Source organism: Rhodnius prolixus, unplaced genomic scaffold (assembly GCF_049639745.1).
Source record: "Rhodnius prolixus isolate KJV_2025 unplaced genomic scaffold, Rpr scaffold_4, whole genome shotgun sequence".
NCBI lineage: Eukaryota > Metazoa > Arthropoda > Insecta > Hemiptera > Reduviidae > Rhodnius > Rhodnius prolixus.
Genome location: NW_027411614.1, coordinates 17,602,877 through 17,609,037, shown reverse-complemented (window position 1 = coordinate 17,609,037; position 6,161 = coordinate 17,602,877). Strand labels below are relative to the sequence as shown.

Here is a 6,161-nt window from a genome sequence, read left to right as displayed (position 1 = left end):
TAGATGTTGACGCGCCTTAAATCATAAAAAAAAAAAATAATAGTAATAATAATAATAATAGTAATAATAACAGTAATAACAATAAGGGAAGGGATTAGCTATGAGGTTAGCATACTGGACTCCCACGCGGAGGTCCCGGGTTCGAATCCAGCAGCTGACCCTTAGATTTTCTCTTCCTAGGAGCTTCTTACAGCTCACTGTCCGGTGATGGACAGTGTTGTCTGTAACGAGAGAACACTGTCCGGAGGCCGGCAGTGCACTGGAAAAAGCTCCGGGCGCTAATGACCTCAGCTGTTGATGCGCCAAAATAAAAAAAAAAAAATAAAAAAAAAGTAATAACAATAATAATAATCATCATCATCAGGGAAGGGATTAGCTATGCGGTTAGTGCATTGGATTCCCACGCGGAGTCCCGGGTTCGAATCCAGCTGCTGACCCTTAGATTTTCTCTACCTAGGAGCTTCTTACAGCTCACTGACCGATGATGGGCAGTGTTGTCTATAACGAGAGAACACTTTCCGGAAGCCGGCAGTGAACTGAAAAAAACTCCGGGCGCCAATAACCTCAGATGTTGACGCGCCTCAAATAAATAATAATAATAATCTTCTAAGGGAAGGGATTAGCTATGAGGTTAGCATACTGGACTTCCACACGGAGGTCCCGGGTTCGAATCCAGCTGCTGAACCTTAGATTTTTTCTTCCTAGGAGCTTCTTACAGCTCTCTGTCCGATGATGGACAGTGTTGTTTGTAACGAGAGAACACTGTCCGGAGGCCGGCAGTGCACTGAAAAAAGCTCCGGGCGCCAATAACCTTAGATGTTGACGCGCCTTAAATCACAAAAAATAATAATAATAATAATCTTCTAAAAGCAACACTTCAAATTTTGGTCCAAAGCTTAATGTGTTTCAATCATTCATCAAATCAATCATTCCTTAAACAACCATCTGATCTTATTGAAATACTTTTGAAACAAAAAGAAACAAACAAATGAAATAGAATAAATTCTTAGCTAAGTGATTTCCAATGGTACAAGCATTTAATAAAAGCTATGTACGGAATCAGTGGCAAGTAATGTTGAGTGGACGCATTCATTAAATATACAAGATATTTCTTAGCTAACTGTGGACAGAGCAGGGCCGGTTCCAGTACACTTCCACAACGTTAAACACCACGCCGAGTTCTTACATTCTTCTTTTAATTCATTTTTAATTAAATTTAAAAACAGGTTGCACTTTTTTTTAAGCTCTGCAGCAATTAATTAATGTTCTTTTCTTTTTAAAGTTACAAAGTTCTGTTATGGACATTAATTTGCCTTCGTGTGAGAATTCGGAGTCGGTATTATTTATTTTATTTTATTTTTAGGGATTAAACTGTGGGTATTTTTAGACTTGAATTAAACAGCTCGCCCAACTTTAATTGAAAAATTTAATTTAAATTAATCGTATTAATTAAACTTCCCAGTCAGTTAAAATTATAAGATCAATTACATTGTTTTTAGTTTATCGTACAAGATTCCTTTCTTTCTATAAAACAAAAAAGTGTCTTTTTTTAAAAGTGCTTCCAAATTAAAATGTTTTAATTTTCTTAAATAAAATGTGTGCGATAGAAGATTGTTCTTGTCTTAAAATTAACTGAGTTCTGAAAGCTCAACTGTACTGTCTCAACTCCAGCTCAAATATCAGTGATTCTGGTTCATAAAATGTCAGCGACTTTCATAAAGTGTATTTGAGATGAGGTAGAAATTGTCTGTAGATATGATAAAACCCAACATGTTATAAACATCAACTACATATGCAAGATCTTGGGTGTATTTCGAGATTTTTTTGATAGGTGTGAACGTGATTGTTACTCTGCTGTTAGGATATTATATCTTCAGAGACACCAAGGCTGGTCTATTTTTCGCCACGCTGACTAATTCGACGTCTTGCATAAGAATGCATAAGTTTTTAGCTCAAACTACTTCGATTGGACGTTATCCTAAAACCATATTTTTAAACTTATTCTTCATTATACAATAAATCACCGTGCTTTTCTGCATTTTTTATAATAGTTAAATTTTATAAATATTATTCTTATATTGGCAATAACAGAGAGGTTTTGTTAAAGTGGATCAGTTAATTCAGGCACGCGAATGTCTCAGAATACAAATGATCTCTTTACTCTCAAATAAAGGAAACTGTAGTCGTCCTATAATTTGGAAAATGTTGTTCTAAAGGTTTCCGACGCAGAGATTTCCAAGCATCACTGGGCGACAATAACTAAAGTACTAGAGCCTTCGTGAAGGAACCAGTGCACTTTTAACTCAAACGTTGAAATATATTGCTTCCTAAAAAGTGGGGAAAAAAAATAAACTTATCAGAATGAAACTGATATAAATAAGATATGGAACATTTCTGTTCAATGTATGTATTTGTATGTTTACATTGAAAGTAACATTGTGACTGTTTGCAGTTTGATAAAGAGCACGTGTCCAGAAATGTCGCAATATTCTCTCTGGGTTGCATCGTTCTGATATCCTACATCGTGCTCATTCATAACCAAGCAATACTATTAGAGGCAGACTAAGTTTTCATCCAGTCGGTGTGTCAGTTCTCTCACTCCTCTTCATTCAAATTAGGCCCCACGGTAGCCGAACGCTTAGAGGCAAGACCTGCAAAGCTAATATGTATTGTGGTGGTACTGGGTTCGATTCCCCCGGTCTAGGCCTTGAATTTTATTTAATGTTTAATATAATAAGGACTTTGTAATAAAGTGTGTTTGACTAGTTGCCTCCTTCCACGACACCTAGTCCGTAGTTGGACGTAAAGCCCGCCTGAAAAAAATAGGCATTACTTTAATTTTATCACGGGTAACAAATTTTACGTTTTAGAGTATTCCTGTAAAATCTCTTTCAGTTTGTATAAAATAATATTTATAATAACAATAATAATCATAAAAAAATAAAATTATTATTCATTTTCGTTTTATTAATAATAATACTGTTGGAAAAATATATAAAATAATTACTGCCGTGACCAGGATTCGAACCTGGGTTATTGCGGCCACAACGCAATGTCCTAACCACTAGACGATCACGGCAATTCTGTTACGTGAAAGTAAAACAGATCTAGCCCAATAGTGACTGACTCCACCTGTTGCTTTGCTTATAGAAATCACAATCACTGAATTATGTTATTAATTAACAAATAAATATTTTTAAAGCAATTTGCAAATTATTTACATTAATGTATGTTTTTTGAGGTTATTTTTTTAAATTTTTTACGTAAAAATATCTTTTTTTTTGCCAATTTTCTCAAAAGTATTACCACTAAATTTTTTGAACTGTTGTGCTCTGATGCTGCATATTTTCTGCAACAATGAGAAATAAAGCTGAAATTGTAAAATGGCGTTAAAATTCCAATGATTATTTGGGGGAAAAAAGAATTTGGGATCATAATTTGAGACGTAGTCTAACAGCCCATTTATGGCTGGGTTTTGCTCTCTTTTCCTACGATTTCCTTTCAACCAAACTATTATTTGAAACATCTACAATTAAGGAAGTGGTTGGGATCAACTCTAAAGTACTGTTTCAGGAAAATGTAAAGAATTATCCCATAGTATTAAAGAATTAACAAAACTTTCAAACTGTAAGTATATAGGCTAACCAAAAGCTCAGTCATTTCAAATAAAAAATTACTGAATAAACTCCGCGGAGCAGCTATTTATTTAGTAGTATATAAAATGTATTTACAAAAGATCAGGGCAAATTAAGTAAATAGAATTCAAGTGCTGTAGACATTCAATCGTAGAGCACTCGTCAAGAGATAAGAGCAGATATGGGTGAACAATGAGTGCCCTCTTCAATTCAGTAAGTGCTCAAATAGATAGCAACCAACAGGTATCCTTGTGCAAATAACCCGCAACTATTAACACCTGAAACTATTTTGGGTATTCCAGTTTAATCTGCTTTTATTTTTATTTTTTAAAACAAATCTGGTTTAACAACTTGTTCAAACTTTTTTTTTTTGTTTTTTAACACTCATTAAACTTTGTTATTAACAAATTAGATCTAATAAAACAAACTTAGTCACAAAAACAAAATGAAAAGATTAATTCTGGACTCTTGGCTATAAATTAGAGATAAATATCTACAGTAATTTTGATTTTATCTCACCTACTTCTTCTATATTTTTCCCGCCTCTCGTTTAGATGTTTATCTAAATTATTGACCACTGATGCCGAATGGCTGCACTAACTAGGTGTCGAAACAAGTCGTTCTTACTATTCCACGCGATAAGATAAAATTTTTTAAAAAAATATAAAATCTATTCAACATCTGTTGATACTTAAACGTTTTAGATTTTATTTGTAACTTGTCAATTTTTACTCCCTTTCAAGTCTGATAACAGCAGACAGAGGGAAAGTTTTTGAAATTGAGTTCCTATTGAATTTAGACTCTTTAATCGCCAAATGTTAGCGGATGGTGTGACATACCCAATGCATGAATTGGGTGAAGTGAATGTCACAACCACGATAAATCGCAGAAATTAAAAGTCCAAAACTCTTTTTTGGTGTCGCGATATTCTTATCGGCTATACTTGAATTTAATTAACAAAACAAGTAAAACTAAATTATCTGTAAACGAAATTTTGCCCCAGACTTCGCCAAAAATCTGTTTGGTCAGTATTCTGTAAGGCAGATTTGTTTGTCTATTGAATCTTTACAATTAAACGAATCCAGCGCCAATATTGGGACCTACTACTCCCTGGCCATCACAGCCCATGAAGCCTCACCAGCTTTCCACCGTTCACGGTCCCTCGAGGCCGTTCTCCAACCGTGCAGGCCGACCGCCTCCAAATCATCCTCCACGTCCCTCAGCCATCTCAGCCTTGGGTCTGCCTCGGGGCCCTTATATCCTCCATCTGGTGAATGTGTCCCAACCATCGCAGTCTACCTGCTTTTATGCAAGACACAATATCAGACTCACCAAACAGTTCAGCTACTTCTTGGTTCGTCCTGATTCTGAAGCCTTCCTCTGTCATCGCAGGTCCAAATATTCTCCCTAATATTTTCCTTTCCCACCTGCGTATCCTTTCCTCATCTGCTCGGGTCAAAACCCACGTTTCTGAGCCATAGGTGACAACCGGCCTCGGCACTGTCTTAAGAAGCCTTATTTTTGGCTGCTCTTGACACATTTTTACTTCTAAACACCATTTGAAGAGCCTATAAGCAACTATTTCCAGCAGCCATTCGTCCAGCAATATCTTCTGTTACATCGTTTTTAGAGCTTAACACTGAACCCATATATTTGAAATTCCTTACTCCTTCAAAGGTTTATTCCCCCACCCGTAGGTTTCGAAATATCCTTGTCTTTCTTGTCACAACCAAATATTTGCTTTTCTGACAGTTAACCTCCAATCCAAACTCTTTGGCCGCTGCTTTCATTTCCAAGAATGTCGCCTTTAGCTCTGTTTGAGATCTTGCCAATAAAGCCACGTCATCAGCATAGGCTAACACCTGTACCATCCTAGTGTACAAATTCCCGCCTAGATTGACGGATAGCCTTCACATAATCGCCTCTAAAACAATATTAAATAAGGTTGGCGACATCGGGTCCCCTTGCCTGAGGCCCATGTTGATCTCAAATTCCCTAGAAGTTTTGCCTTGGACCATGGCTTTTCCGCAATTTCCTCTCAAGCATATAGCCACCAGGCTAATTAGTTTCTCCGGAAAACCAAGTTCTCTCATACATTTAAATAGACCCTTACGAATCACTCGGACATAAGCCATTTTAAAATCAATGAAGAGATTATGTACCTCCATATTCTAGGAGATATTGGGACCGCAATACAAAAATATGAAAAGAATTTCCTTCTTTTATCGTTCAAGCACTTTTATTTTACATACGATATACAGATTCTAGAGCGCCTTTTGCTTTTTATTACTTTACTAATAAATTATATAAAATAGATTTTGAAATTTCACGATTTAAATAAATTTTTTTCTCCTTTATTTCAGCGCAGTTGCTGTTTTTATTTATTTAACGCCGTGATAAATACAGCCTTGAAGATAAAAATTTCCAGATGAAAGATGAAATTATAAGACTGTTGTGTGAACTTTAATACATAATTTATCAAAGCGATAAATAATTTTATTCATATTTTTATTTAAACAAATTACA

General features: G+C 35.5%; 1 non-coding gene across 1 annotated transcript; it reads right to left on the bottom strand.

The window, feature by feature from the left end:
- Positions 1-3,007: 3,007 nt before the first annotated feature.
- Positions 3,008-3,079, bottom strand: TRNAH-GUG (transfer RNA histidin (anticodon GUG)). Its single transcript has one exon. It is a non-coding gene; the product is annotated as a tRNA-His (tRNA).
- Positions 3,080-6,161: the final 3,082 nt, after the last annotated feature.